Raw genomic sequence first — 15,138 nt, 5'->3', positions numbered from 1 at the left:
CTAGTGCCAGTTCCTGGTTAACCATGAGGCTTTGGTTTCCAACTGGGACATTGTGCCAAGCAGCAGCAAATGTCACTGTGTTTAGAGAGAAGGAGAGATGGACAGTTTTCCAAAATATTTGTGTAACACTGATATCTCAGCATCTTAAAATACCTACTTAGGAACCAAGTACCTTGTTCAGCTTAGATCAAGTCAGAAATACAAAAATAATTGTAAGCAAAACTGAGCCACTGTCAGCATTCAGTGTCTGTGAGAGTCATCCCTGTCCTCTGGCCTCCTGAACTGCCCTTCCTATAACAAGGGAGCAGAAGACAACCAGTATCTGCTGACAAGGGAACAAATGGTATATACTGTGGCAGTAAGTTAAGTTAACTCAGCTTGAAGGAAACAATATTAGGCATTCCAAAAGCTAATAATTACACTCTCCCTAACTAAAGTTGTCACTCTAGAGAGTCTTGCACAGAAGAACCAAGACTTGCTCATCGCAGTCCTGCCATCTCTGAATATATCTCTTCTCACAATTTATTTCTAACTTCTTTGGACACAAACTTTCCCTTGCTGTTGTTTGTGTCCAAGTATAAACAGGGCCTTTTTGAAGATGGAGACTTCCAGGCTGTGATAAAGGCTTGGAAGCATTGCCGCAGTCTCTCCAAGAGCTTACGCATCCTTTGCAGAGATGTTATTTCACAACTTTTCAAGCACCTCAATAGATTTTGACAGATACCCCTATACCTCATGTAAGCACCAGCATGCTAACAGGACTATTTTTCCTACCCAGTCAACAATGAAATTATAAGGAACACTGCACTGACATGTGCAGACACCAACTCTTAATTTCTAACAATAGTTGCTTCTGGCCATTTCTGATTTCCTTCACTTACCAGAACCTAGATGTTGCTGTCAATTGTCTTCCAATGGAGTGGCACATGTTACTTCTAGGGAAGAAACTAAAAACATATTTCAAAAGTGTTCAATCAACCCTGTCAGTATCATATCTCTCAAGAGAAGAATCAAGTAGGAACACCAGAACTCAACTTGAAAGGTTTACTGTTTCACACCTTGTACTGCTATAATTATCAGAGTGTACAGGCAAGGTACAAGCACAGCAGAATTTTTTGGCCAACCATTAAAAGAGATTGGCACCCCAGATGATAAACAATTCATTAAGTCTCTCTGCTGTGCCTTTACACACACCCTGCATATACTCTTCAGTCCCAGTTTGTGTGAACTGAAGGTATTACATACAAGACCTGATAAGAAGACAACTATTTTGCTTCATGGCACTTGCTTCAAGTTTCAGTAATTCAGTGCCTTCTACAGTGAGTTGAAAACAAACCTATTGTGGTATTTTCATGCAGCAGAATCATTCTGAAGCATCATCCACATTTAAATGGGAGTCTTTCCAACCAGGACATGCAAACCCAGTTATTATTGCACTAAGCTGAGATGTGACAGATTCAAACACTAGTCCCTGATGTGAAATGAAATTGTCCTGACAGATCAGGGACTTTGAACCCCTCATACCTGGTTCAGTGCTTGCACTAGCTCTGCATGTGTCTCTAGGACCACATTCATAAGCAGATGCACCTACATGCTGAACAACTTCCATGTGTGCAGCTGGCAGAGCAGCAGGGCAGCAGCCCCTGTAACAGCCTGGCAATGCTCCTCTGGTCGGTAAGGGCCCTACTTCACAGGGATTTGATCATTCTCAATCACTGAGAAATTGAAGAGTAACCAGCTATCTGTCTGTAATCATGTCTTACATACTCAGGTCTCTGCCCAAGTTCAGCATTTCAGCTGAGAAGAGCCAAAGGGGACATCGTTGTCAGCTTTCCCCTCATTATTCTGTAGAATGTCACATCTCCCCTTTCTTCACCTCTGTTTTACACCTGCATTCCACTAAGACAGTCTCCTAAACAAGAACCCAGAAAGTAAGGAAGATGGATTCTGTGATTCTATTACCCAGAGTGATTTCTAGGACAACCTTCCACATCCAAATGTTCAACTTCGTCCTCAAGATACAAATATTTTCTCCGCTATGCATGTCTCAGCATGTCTCAATTCCTTCTAGATTTTACAGCAAAAACTATTGAAATACAGATTCACCAGAAACTTTATGGAGTGCAAACACATATTGTTACTCTCCTTTCTAAAATATACACATAATATGAGATCCACCTCTGCTGAATTTCACTTGATCTTGACACAACTTACATGAATGCTGACACCAAAAAGAAGCCTACTCTTCATTGTCTTCATTTCAGGGAAAGAGGTCCAGCTTTGTATTTCCAGTGCTTTCAAAATAAGCAAATGACAGTACTGAAGAACTCTGCTGGCTCTGCTGTACTCTCAAGCACCTGAGACAGGGATGGGAAAGAACCAGCACCTTTCACAGTGTAATTAACTCTCATTTTCTCTGGCCCTGGAGTGCTTGTCTCCTTCACCCATAACTGAAAGAAACAACAGAAAGCTCTGTAGGCAAGGGAGGGGACAAAACCAGCTGCTGAAAGTTGTTCTCCCTGTTGGCTGCATGGCTTATTAGGTAACTGGTTAATTTTTTTTCCTCACAGAGGTCATCATAAATAAATTCTGCATACAGATCAAGTTGAAATGGGGCAATCAGGAGAGTCAGACTCTAACCCCCAAAATTACACTCTCATGGGATTACCCAACAGCCTTGGGGGACCTGTTCCATGCCCATTCTGCCATAAAACACTCTTTCACTGCGACACCACAAAAAGCTTGCCATCAGCTGAGACCACAGGCTGTCACATTTTTCACCATGGCCTCACTGCCTCCCCACACCCTGAACACCTCCAGTTCCCCCTGTACCCCCACTGTGGGCAGTTTGGGGCTGAATCTGGCACAGCCCCAATGCTCCCAGAGCTGGTACAGGCTTGGGGACCCAGGGCACAGCATTAGCCCTGCTTCCCTCACCTGGGAAATGGAAGGAAGCCAAGATTCTATGTCCTATAGGAGGCAGTGGACTGGTTGTCAACTCAGGAACTGCCCAGCACGCCTGACAGGGATGAAGCAGGAGACGTGCAGGTTCTGAGCTTTGTGTGCTCTGCCTCTTTTGAGACTACAGGCCCAAGCAGCAGGGCAGGAGCACGTGGCTTGCTGGCTACCAGCTGAACTTCTTGACTTGTACTTGGGGCTCCTGACAATGAGCAATGTAAGTATTCATGAGAATTGTTTTCTAATTAGCCATGCACACCAAAGGAAGAACCATATAGCTAATAAGCACAAACAGAATCATCATCAGATGAGACTTTATTAGGTACTTACAACTGAGATTGTAGCCATTTGTCTTGACAATAAGCTTAGACAAAACTGATGCATGGTGTCCTTTAAATCTCAACTGGTTTAATTGGACTAGTTGAGGATATTTGATAACCCAACCCTTTAGTCCCTCAAAAATAATCACACTGTATGTCCTATTTATTAATTTTGATTTATATCAAGATACACTTCTGTTTCTCTAGGGGGCATTTACAAAAGTTAAAATGCAGAGCCAGCCAATAAATCCATCCAGTACATAATGAAATGACCTTCCAAGGAAGTAAAACCCCATCACCCTGAAAAGCCAGAGAGGCCTTTGTTGTATTTGCTGAAGGTAACTCCAGCTTGAAAGATGGCATCTCTGCCTGAGAGGTTGGAAAAAGTGGTGGCTATCATGTTTGAGTGTATTATTAAAAGTGACAGTTATCTCTGTATGCTTACAATTGGAACTTCTGATTTCATAGACTATAACAAATGCACCACTGCTGTTCTGGATGGCCTAGCATTAATAAAGCAAACCAATTTTGAATGCCCAAGGCCAGGACCTCAGGGACAGCAGATGGTGCCCAGGATACCCATTCTCACATTAGCATAAGAATGGTACAGAGTGGGTCACAGATTGCCTTTAAGCAAGCTTTCCCTTGTCCACAGAGTCTCTGCTTCCAAGCAAACGAGACAACAGCATTGTCTGGGATTTTTAATTTAGGTAATCGGTGCTTCATTATATAAAATGTATTTCACAAGCAAGCCAAGCAATAAAGAAATCTATTTCCTTTGTAACTACTTGCACTCCATAAGCCCCTTATTCAAACTTTGCACATACAACAAAAGGAAATGAGCAGTCCTTGTTCATATATGTTAAAACACTTTGGACAAATTACTTAAGAGTTCCTAAAATTAGACTTTCTTTTCCCTAAAATTGCTTCCAATTTTCTGTGTAATTACAGCTGTAATTTCTTGTAAGCACAAATGGCATATACATTGATTTCCAACTTGACTCTCTCATTGAGAATCAGAATAAATACCAAATAGAAAATTGGAAACTGTGCCTCAAATTCTTTAAAAAGGGTATGAAATCCACATGCTCACCTGGATTCAAAATTAAGACTGTCCTGATCTTAAAAGAGGCAAAACTTCACCCCATTCCTAATTTAAGCCTCAGAGTTAAGTAAAAAGCAGCCAAGGACTGGACTCTCCAGAGAGAAGTTCAGAGCGAGACTCGGGATATCATATGCAAACTTTCATGAGATATTTTGTCCTTCTAGAAAACACAGGTAAGTTCCACTTTAAATAAAGTCTCCCAGAATATGTGTTTGATATCTTAACATCAATAATGAATGAAGTCTTTGTGTTTATATGTCTGTCTTCGTGGCTGAGTTAACTCAGATTTCTGAAATAATAAATTAATAATTAATTTCTGTTTTCTGAAAATATGACTCTGTATTCATCATATTTTGAGCCCCTTGGACAGGGATCCTCAGCTGAGTTTTTTTCCTGGCTGTTTATTAACCATCAAGAGGATGCTTTAACTCCGCTCATCATATGCATCAGTCAAATCAAATCTGGAAAAACCTAGAGGAAGAACCTCATTTTTGAAAAAACAGGAAGCAAATTAATCGAGAGATTCCCTACTACCTCACAAGCTCTCTGCAAGAAAGATGCAGAAGAGCAGAGATAATTTCTTCTTTTTTTGCCTCCATCTGAGAAACAGGAAGAAAAAAAAGGGGGTGCTACTTCCACTCCCAAACCTAAAGGATTAAAGAGGAGTTAATCCACACAGATATCGTGTGCCCACATACCTCTTCCTTATCACTGCACTTACTCTAGAAAATTGCAATCATGGCTTCACCTGCTTGGATCCCCCTTCAGATCCCCATGATGGGAACTTCTGAAGCGAAGACTGGTGTTAAAAATCTGCAAGGTGTCCAATAGATGGTCAATCTCATTCCAAGTCAAAAGTGCAAAGCTCCAGTGGTGACAGTGCCAGGGATTCCCTAGAACAGATCTTGGCAGGCTCAGCAAGCCTTTAGCTTCCCAAGCTGTTCTCCAAAACAAGCCCGACGAGGAGCTAGCAAAGGCAAGTCACTCCACACCACAGGCACACCCCAGATTCCAGACATGGTTGATGGTAAGGCAGCTGAGAATTACAGATTTACACACAACACATACTGGCATAAGGAACAGATGAAAATCTTTTGTTGATGTTGCTGTTCTTGTTTCTCATGTAACAGTTTTCATTCCCTAAAGCCAATGTACTAATTACCAACTGAAAATAAGTCATCTAATCATCTTACTTGAATAAATACCTCTGGAGCTTGACTGGAAAATTCAAGAAGCCATATCTGGGCAGTTTAAGCGAATAACTATTTCAGTATCTTGATCAGCACGTTTCCTTCTCTATGAACTACTGGAAAATGATTAATTCTCTAAAAACTCTATGGAATTAAGGAAAACTTTTGAATAAACTGGAGGATATTTTGGGTCACAAGATCACTGGACTCCACAGAATTAGGCGGGTCCTTTCCTAGATGAGGTGTTCAGAAGGTGGCTGAGGATTTTGTAGTCGATAGGTGAAATATGAAAAAACACCAAGGGGAGGGACTAAAAGCTGGTTCCTCATGTAATCTTGAGCAGAGCTGCTTAGGTGTTGGGACCTAGGGCTTATTTTTCTGAACTGTTTGGCTTCAAGAATTTCAATTTTCATTGAACTTCCTTCCAATCAGATACTTCTGGGGATGGAATTTCTAAAAATTATACCAAATGGCAATTTACAATCTTGCCACTGGAACGTGGCCCACTCTGCTTAATACTCAGCATTGTTTAACAGAGAGAAGATGTAAATCTAGCAGCATTTCTTGGCTCTACCTTTGGGGGAAGAACTTTCCACTGTTGCAGGTGTCTCCTAAGTGGTGAAGGTGAGCAGAAGCGAGGCAGTAACTTGTGCTGGAGGGGAAGTGTCATCTCCTCCTGTCAGTGCTAAGACCTCTCACACTCGTCACAGAGTGAGAATGAGTGAAGGAAGGAAGACAAACACAAACATTACAGTAAAACACTACATATAGATATTACTCTGCTTTTGTGGTGGATATTTATAGCCAGAGCTGGGATGTGATTGCAAAAGTATTATTTCAAGATGATCTCTAATATCTAATTTATTCTTCTCAGATTCTGTTGGGGTGGTCTACAGAAAAAACCCACACTGCAGCCAAAGCACTGCAGGCAAGTGCTGAATGTTCTGTATAAACATAAACAGTTTCTTGCCTGCAAATCTGCTCTCCATCATATTTCTCATCTTTCACTCCTCAGTTCCCAAGATACTAGAATTTCCTCAGTTCTATGGTTACCTAGAGTTTTCTCATGGAGACAAGCACTGAACACATAATGAAGAAAACAAACAACAGTCAAAAATCCCCTAAAAACAACCCTTCAGCTTATTATTCCCTTATTCTTCCTGTGCAGGCTCAGAGCCAAAGACACTACAGCCCCTGCTGGGGAGATCAGTGGTAAACATCATTAGCTGTTAGCAGAGGAAAAATCTTAAAATAAACAGTTCTTCAAGGTATAATTTTTCCCCTGATAAACATTAAGGAGGGGCAAAGCCAACAGACCTCTCTATCCCCCTTCTTCATTAATTAATAATATAAGCACTAACCTGAAAATGAAAATGGACAGTTTTTTTGATCCTATGGGAAAGTCCCAGAAAACAGGCAAAAGGCTCTTGCCCCATTTGTCACATGGCTGCCACGATTTGCAGGTGGTACGGCAGAAATGAAATCCCACACTCTGACGAAACCTCATGTGGGCATGTGCTCTCCCAGTGCACTCTGTGCTGGACAATGGCCTGGGCAGACACCTGTCTTAAGTGCCTTTCTGACTATGAAAGAGGAGGATATTCCATTTCAGTTCTTGCAGCTATTAAGGAGTCCCAGTGAAATAGTCATTAAAGACCTGCCAGGCCAAAATGTGCTGCATTTACGGAGCTTTTATATGATTTGCCTCTAGCTGTCTGTAAAGAGTGAGAATGATACATAGCATCCTTTTTACAGAGATCTCAAAGAGATAAATAAAAATAGTTTTCTATCTGGAAGATGCAAAGTGCAGGGAGGTTAAGTGAACAATCCAGTCTCCCACGGCAGGACAAGAACCCAAATCAGCTGATAATAGTCCTGTGACCTCAGCACTAAATGGGGATCTTCCTGTACTCACAGCCTCTTTCTCAGATAAGTTTGTCCTGCCAATGTGTACTCCAAAGAGTACCACAGGTCTGGGAGTCCTGCTATAGGAGCTTGTGTGGATGAGCAGAGAAAGTTCCTTCAGTAACAGGCTTTCCAGGGCTTCTTCCAGAGGTCAGCGATCTTACCGCCTTGTTTGGTTCTGGGCTCTTACTGACTTTTAATTAATCTGAAGGATTTGATTCACTGTTACTCAGCAATAAACTGTTTTCCTTAAAAGGGCTAATCAAATTTTGATGAGGCCCTTGAGCAATGGGAAGATTGATTAAATACATTAAAGGTTAGGTGTAGAGCAAACCTAAAGATCAGGGCATAAATTCCTGTTGAGTTCAATAGAATTATGATGGGTATTTCTACACATATCTTTTCCCACTGCTCTATCCCATATTTTTATGTATTTGTGTAACCACCCCAGCATCCTGAAAGAGGGAAATGGTAACCTCTCCCATGTTTTGTTTAGCTCCACACCTTACATGTTTTGAACTACTTAACGTGGCAGAAAAGCTGCAGTGTCACAGCCTCTTCCCTGCCAGTCAGCCCTGTGCTGTACATTCACCCACAGGCAGGATGAAAGGGATGTTTTTGATGGCAACATCTGGAAGGTGGGCAAGGAAGAGAGGTTGTCCTGCAGACATTCAGGAGTGACCACCTGTGTGTGAAATAGAAGCTCTCAGCAATGTTTTACTGATGGTGCAGACCTGAACCCCCCACTTGAATACTTACATTCTTAGCAATACTTGCTTTCTTACTCCCCAAAATCTTCAGCAGTGAAGATGCTGCATCCTCTCTAGGTAGCCTGTTGTAGAATTTAGTATCACTGCTGCTGGAAAGCATCCTTGAATTTATAAGGATAAACTTCTGAAAAACATATTGATCTGTGTGCTGATCTATGAAGGCAAGAAAATGAGCTACAATGTGGGGAAATGGACTGGCCAGCAAGTTCCTATCATATGGTCTTTACACTGTCACCTGAGCTGCCCAGGACAAGTCATATCAGGCTAGAACAGCAGAGTAGGTGACCTTCAGACCTACTCTAATATTGCAGTCCTTATGCTACCACAAAAATTCAACATTCACACCAACTGCCAGACAGCAGGTCAGTTTTTCCAGCTGATCCTGATTATGTAAGAGACGTTGTTTGATTATTGCTCTCTGCTAACCTCTGCATAAATCAGCCATTAAGAACTAGAACAGAAATTGTTACTGAAAATTCAATCAGTGCTTCACTGATTTTTTTAATACATTTTTTAATGTATTAAATATGTAATATTTTAATACCATATGTATATCAAAGTGCATTAACTGCTTGAGCCTATTGGAAAAGGTTTTATTAACAAACTCCGTACAATCTAACAACAACATAGGAGAAAGGAGCAGTGGTCCAGGACATGGGAGGGATGGCAAAAGTTAAATACAAATTTCTCAACTTCAGAAGTCATAAATGGTGTATTTCATTATTTCACCTACAAAGGTGGTTTTATCTCCTACACAGTTCAATTTCCATTTTGCTTTGGCTGACACATGTTCATAGAATCATAGAACCACAGAATATCCTGAGTTGAAAGGAACCCACAAGGATCATCAAGTCCAACTGGCCCTGCCCAGGACAACCCCAGTAATCCCACCATGCATCTGAGAGCATTCTCCAAACGCTTCTTGAGCTCTGTCAGGCTGGTGCTGTGACCACTTCCCTGGGCAGCGTGTTCCAGTGCCCAGCCACCCTCTGGTGAAGAACCTTTTCCTAATATCCAACCTAAACCTCTCCCGACACAGCTTCATGCTCTTCACATGCTCTTCCAAATCTCTTGTTTATGAGGCCTAGTGACATGTGAGGCCAGCACAGGTGATCCATACCATTCCCTTCCCTTTCCTTTTCCTTTCCCTTTCCCTTTCCCTCTCCCATTCCCTTTCCCATAGAAATCTGTAACTTCCACTGTGTTTGATGCTCATGGTCACAAGCTGCCTTGCAGATAATCCTGCTACTCGATGGTGCCCAAGGTTTGAAATTTGGAAAACTGCTGATACTGGTCAGTGACTTTGCTTGGGACACACTTGGTATCAGGGAAGGAAATGTCTTATGCCATACAAATATGACAGGATGGATCCACCTCAAAACCAAATTAATCCCTTAAAAGAAAAACATGCCAATGAATGGGTTTCATGACTTGAAACTGCAAGAGGCTCCTGGAAAACCCCAGAGGTAGAGAAGGAGACACATTAATTCAGCACTTCATCCAGTCCAGTAACACAGTCCGCAGTCTGTCACATAAGGCTGCATTCAAAGGCAGGATTTAGGAGACAGGTTCATTGCAAGGCTACAGCTGTGCCAATCTTAACTTCACATCAGAGTAAACCACATGGTGTAAACCTTAGGAAGGCTGCCTGAAATGAAAAGCAGCTATGAAAAGGCCCTTTTCACATCTCTTCTATCCTCGCTCTCTATCTACCTTTTTATGCATATACCTTTACCTACCAAGAAGGTACAGAAGATGGAACCAGACTCTTCCAAGAGGTGTACAGTGAAAGGTAACAGACACAAACTGAAACATGGGGAATTCTGATTAGACTTTTTTTTTCATGAGGATGGTCAAACATTGAAATTGCATCAGAGAGATTGTAGGATCTCTGTTTTTGGAGGTAGTGCTAATTTAACTGAACCAAGTCCTGAGTAACCTGCTAAAAATTGGTGCTGTTTTGAGCTATATTTGGACTATACCAACCCCACAAGTCACATCCATCCTAAATTATTCTATGATTTTTCTTAGGTAAATTTAGAATCATACTGTAGGGCCTTATTAAATATTAATATATTTCTATAATACTTAAACTCACCCTCTGCACTGATTAAGAATGGAGACAGGCTGCCAGTACTCAGCAGCACCCACAAAATACCCAAAAGGGCCAGCACCCACAACTAGAGAGTTCTACACTCAGAAACCCCCTCCAGTGTACTTGAAGAACACTTCATCCACTGTGGTCCCAGTGTGTCCACGGAGATGCTATACATACCGTGCTGTGCTCGACAGACCTGTGACTATGGACCACTGGTTCCATAGTGAAACCTTGTAGAATATGATGCACTGAAAGAAAGATTACTGGGGAGTTTTCAAACGAAAAAATCCTTTAGGATCTCAAAATGTATCTTATTCTATCTGAAGAGCTAAGGCTACAACTAGGAGGATAATTTCAAGGCACTCAATCTTAAGAGAGCGCTGTGAGAGACTGGGAGTATTTACATATACTGAAACGATGATTTAAAGTGATATCTGTTGATGCCCAAAGGTATTTTTGGGCCCATACTTTCTTCAATGACTGTCTGTTTTTATGGAGTTGTTTGCCAACTACTGACAATCTGTTTAGAAATATCAGGGAACGTGAAATCTAGAGGTGTATCAGTGTGTGAGCGTCCACTCCAAAACCTCTGTGAAAATAACCTTCAGGGATGGCAATCAGCCAGAGATGCAGTTTGAAGCCAGCCAAGATAAGAATAAATATTCATGGCAGCTAAGGATTTTGCATTTAATACCATTCTGCTAATGCAGATAAATATTCAGATTTCCCTGGCTTCTGGAGAGTAAACCCAGTTTAAAAGAGAAATCCACACAACAGCATTCAAATAACATTGCAACTGCTGGTAAGGCTTTTGGGGGATGTGTTATCCTAGTTTTTACAGACTAATTTGAAATCTCAGCAATTGAAACATCTACGTCAGACAACAGATGCAGTAAGATTCATGCTCTGGATCACTGCTGCCTATGGCAGGGGGACGGCCCTACCTGTACCACACTGTTCAGCACTGTGCCATACTTCTATCTTTCAGGACTGTACTTCATTCACAGGTAAAGCACCTCTCACTTATTTTCACATCTTTGCAACAAATAGTATAATCCAAAGTTAATATTTTACTATTTTTACTCCTACCCACTTGTCCCTGTGCTAGGGCAAATGTTTCTGTGGTATAAACCCCAAGCTCACAGCTGAGTGTAACTGACTCTGAAGTGATGGTTACCTTCACAAGACTCAGTTTTTACAGGAAAGATACACAAATGAATTAGACTTAACCATGCTATTGTAGCTGTCAACTGTATTACAGCAGCAGATCTACATAACTGCCTAACCAGTTAGGGCTTTCTTCTCCAGCTGACCAAGAAACCAGAGTTACATCCTGTCCCCACCACAAATTCAAGTCACTTCACAGGCAGAAGAGATCTCAGAAGAAATTATTCAAAGGGAAGCAGAATCAAAGAAAATTATTTCCCTTCCTCTGCAGATTCACAAGCAAAAGAGAAACTGTGTTCCTCAGCCCATTATTAAAACTCTTTGCAAGTAACCACACCATGAGACACTTGCACCCCAGCTGAATGCTACGCGAGGCTGTGACTGCAGGACCACTGAGAAGTCACTCCACTTCCTCACATATAATTTAGGAGCTTAATTCACATGCTTCAGAACATGAACTTTAAACTGTTTTCAACACACCTTCAGTCTTCATGAAAGGAAATGAGCAAGATGACAGATAGACCAGTAGTTTGTTTTTTTCATGAAACAGCTCTCAGACCACATTAGCTCACTGCTTCTCATTCCTTCTGTGCCATACCTTCATTTCTGGATATCTCTCTAGACTGAACACTCACACTTTCTCTTCTCTCTTCCCTCCTGTGACAGTAGTTCCTGTAAAAGGTTCAGAAAGGAGGGCAAGTAGCTCCTAAACAACTCTAGCTGTCACACTTCTGGCTGAACAAAAAGGGGCAAGAAGAATGGAATTGGAAGGGGAAGTAGAGGCACAGGGCAATGAGAGGCCAGGGTTTTTTCCCCAGTCTTACACTAGTCTTAAGCAAATCACTTCCCTTATACACTGCTATACATTAAAGTAATATTAAATTGTGGAGGCCACTGGCAGGATTTCCAAAGTACAATGCTCAGCTACCAGTATACAGGTTTGAGGCATCAAAGCACTCTGGAATTCAAGGTGTTCAGCTCTCTTAGACATTAAACACAAATTTAAAAAGAATGAAGATAAATACAAACAGAATCAGCATACTTATGATCCCTAGTTTAGAAGTCACTTTCAACAACAGAGCTATTGGAATAGCCTTGCCCATCCCGCTCATCAGCCTCTCTTCCTTTTAAAAGTATACCAGAGAGCACAGCAGTCAACACATTTATCTCTCAGTTAACATATACTTATCCTAACCTGAATCTTTGCATGATCCTGCGAATTCTCACTCCAATGAGAATGACTTGAAGACATACAGACCACAGGCTTCACCTTTGTGAAGAAAACTGTTAACATGTGGGGGTGCAATTAGAGCAGTTACTTCTTTAAAAAGAATGGAAAGAGTGTTCCAGCAGCCAGTAAGTCATCCCTGATGGGACTTCTGTCAGCGTTAGAGACTTTGCTGCAACAAAGTTTCTCCAGCATCTCAGCGCTCACTATCTCTGTTGGAGAGTACACCCAGAGTCTGCCGAGCGAGAAAATGCTGCACAGAAGTTACAGTAACAGGACAGAGGGGAGCTCTGCACCTGACCCAAGGGGAGGATGGCTAATTTAACCTTCGGTCTTGTTTCAGTAGAAGTCCACAGTGCTCATCTCCACTTCTAATATTGTATTTACCATTATCAATCTCTTAAACTGCTCAGCCAGTTGATGGTGATCCCTTAAACTAGGGCATCAGATCCAAACCGGGAATGGCTAGACAGGCGGATGGATTATGGCACTGGCAAGATTAGGAGTTTTAGGCTGTGACTGGCTTCAAAGGCAGCCCGTTCCAATCACTGTCCTCCTGTGAGTCTGGAAGTGACTCGTGTAAAGACACTCAAGACCATCCCGCTGAGCCTCCAGATTAAAAATAACAAGACAAAAGTTGGGAAATGTTTAATATGTGAAAAGCAACTGATCTTAAGATATTTGAATGGCAAGTCCCTGAAGGTGCATCTGGCATGGGAAGGTGCATCTCTGGCACTCAACTCGGCCCAGCGGACAAGCAGCCTGGCTCGCCGGTGGCTCACACGAGGAGCCTGCAGAGCCCTTGGCCTCCCCCCCTTCCCGCTCCTCGCCAGGCTCCCCGTGCCTGCCTGCAGCGCCAGCCAGCAGCGCGGCATCCCGGTCCCGCAGCATCCAGGCCCAACCGGCACCGCCGGGCACATGCCAGAGCCTTTTCCATGGAGCCAGTTTTCCCTGGAGCCTCAAACTAACCAGACCCCCAGCCAGAGGACAGGGTTCGGGGCGGTTACAAGGCACAGATTTGGGAACTTCCGAAGAGAGCCGGATGCTGACAAAGAGCCACGGCTCTCCCCAGCCCCCCGCAAGCTGCAGCCTCGCACGGACCCCGGCTGGGCTTTGTTGCCCGGCTGGCTGGCTGCAGGGGACCGCGGGCTGCCAGGAGCCCGCCCAGCCCCTCCGCCCAGGGCACAGCCGTGCCGGGCACGCTAGGTACAAAGGCAAAGCACAGACCTTCTCCCTGGCCTCTCCGCGGGGAGGCTGCGCTTGTCCTGCCGGCCGCGGCCGCGGTGCCGGCGGGGAGATGGGGCCGGCCGCGGTGCCTCACCGGCTCCACATCGATCCGCCCTCCGGCAGCCTCGCTGCTCTGCTCTCCACCCCTCCTTCCAGGGGGACAAAAACGGGGATGGGGGGGAACCTTTCTATTATTATTATTCTAATATATTGTGGGGGCTTGTGGTTCCTGCAGCCAGGCGGAAGTGAACCCGCTTTCGCCCCCCTCCTCCTTCCGCGATGCTCCGGGGCTGGATGCGGGCGGCCCCCGCAGCCGGGGATCCGCTCCCGGGGCTCGGCTACCCGCAGCCCCCGGGCGGCAGCGGCGTCCCGGTCCCTTGGTCCCCGGGCGGGGTGGGAAAGCGGTGCCGTCCCCGAGAGGCAGAGGTTACTTGAGAGGCAAAAAGTGGCGAATAATTTTCTCCACCCCAGTGATGGGCGGGCTGCCCGGTGCCCGCCGGGGTGCGCTCGGCGGCCCCAGAGCCCGCTGAAGGCAGCGGTGCCCTCAGTGACGCTCGGTCACGGCACTAGAGGAAAGGCTATAAAATGCAGCGAAATACACGTGTCCGCTGGCTCCGTAGTGACATCCCGCGGTGCGGGGACACTACTGCCGGTGGCCGGCTGAACCTGGGGCTTACCCAGGCCCCCGGAGCTTTGCGGGGTTACGCGTGCCCGCGGGCTCCGTCCGGAGCAGCCGCGCACGCCGCCCGGAGCAGCGCCGGGGGTTCCCGCAAGGACCCCAGTCACCATCAGTGGCTTGGTTTTAAACCAGCCTTCTGCCGAGTGCCGCCGCAGAGCTGCGCTGCTCTCGGGCACTGCGGGGATTTGTGCCTTATAAACGCGCCCCATCTTCCACAGAACGCCAGAGAGCAACGAGGGCTCTCAACGAGCTAAACTGTGCCGCTGGCTTCCTGCCTAGGCTGAGGAGCAGAGAGACACCAAATGAACATCCATCTAACTAAGGCAAATGTTAATTTCTTAATTCAGCATGTGCTGTCATGCTGAATCAGACTTGCAGAACATCTCCCTTAACCAAGAGGCACAGCAGAGATGAGGTGGTGAAACCCTGTCCATCCCTAAGCCTTAGCTACTCTAGAGAGCTCTGCTATCCACCTTTCCTGTCGCACAGCA

General features: G+C 44.3%; 1 protein-coding gene across 5 annotated transcripts in view; it reads right to left on the bottom strand.

The window, feature by feature from the left end:
- Window positions 1–14,202, bottom strand: part of LOC116451000 (serine/threonine-protein kinase PAK 3-like) — a 113,482-nt gene extending 99,280 nt beyond the window's left edge. For all 5 annotated transcript variants that reach the window (XM_032124069.1, XM_032124065.1, XM_032124072.1 and 2 more), the window contains exon 1: window positions 13,969–14,202. The gene's annotated coding sequence lies outside the window, so the exon portion shown is untranslated. The remainder of the gene's footprint in view (window positions 1–13,968) is intronic.
- Between the last annotated feature and the right edge of the window lie 936 nt (window positions 14,203–15,138).

The sequence above is a fragment of the Corvus moneduloides genome, chromosome 14 (genome assembly GCF_009650955.1).
Source record: "Corvus moneduloides isolate bCorMon1 chromosome 14, bCorMon1.pri, whole genome shotgun sequence".
Taxonomy (NCBI): Eukaryota; Metazoa; Chordata; class Aves; order Passeriformes; family Corvidae; genus Corvus; species Corvus moneduloides.
The sequence above is the reverse complement of the archived record's forward strand: the minus strand, read 5'-3'. Positions and strand labels throughout refer to the sequence as shown.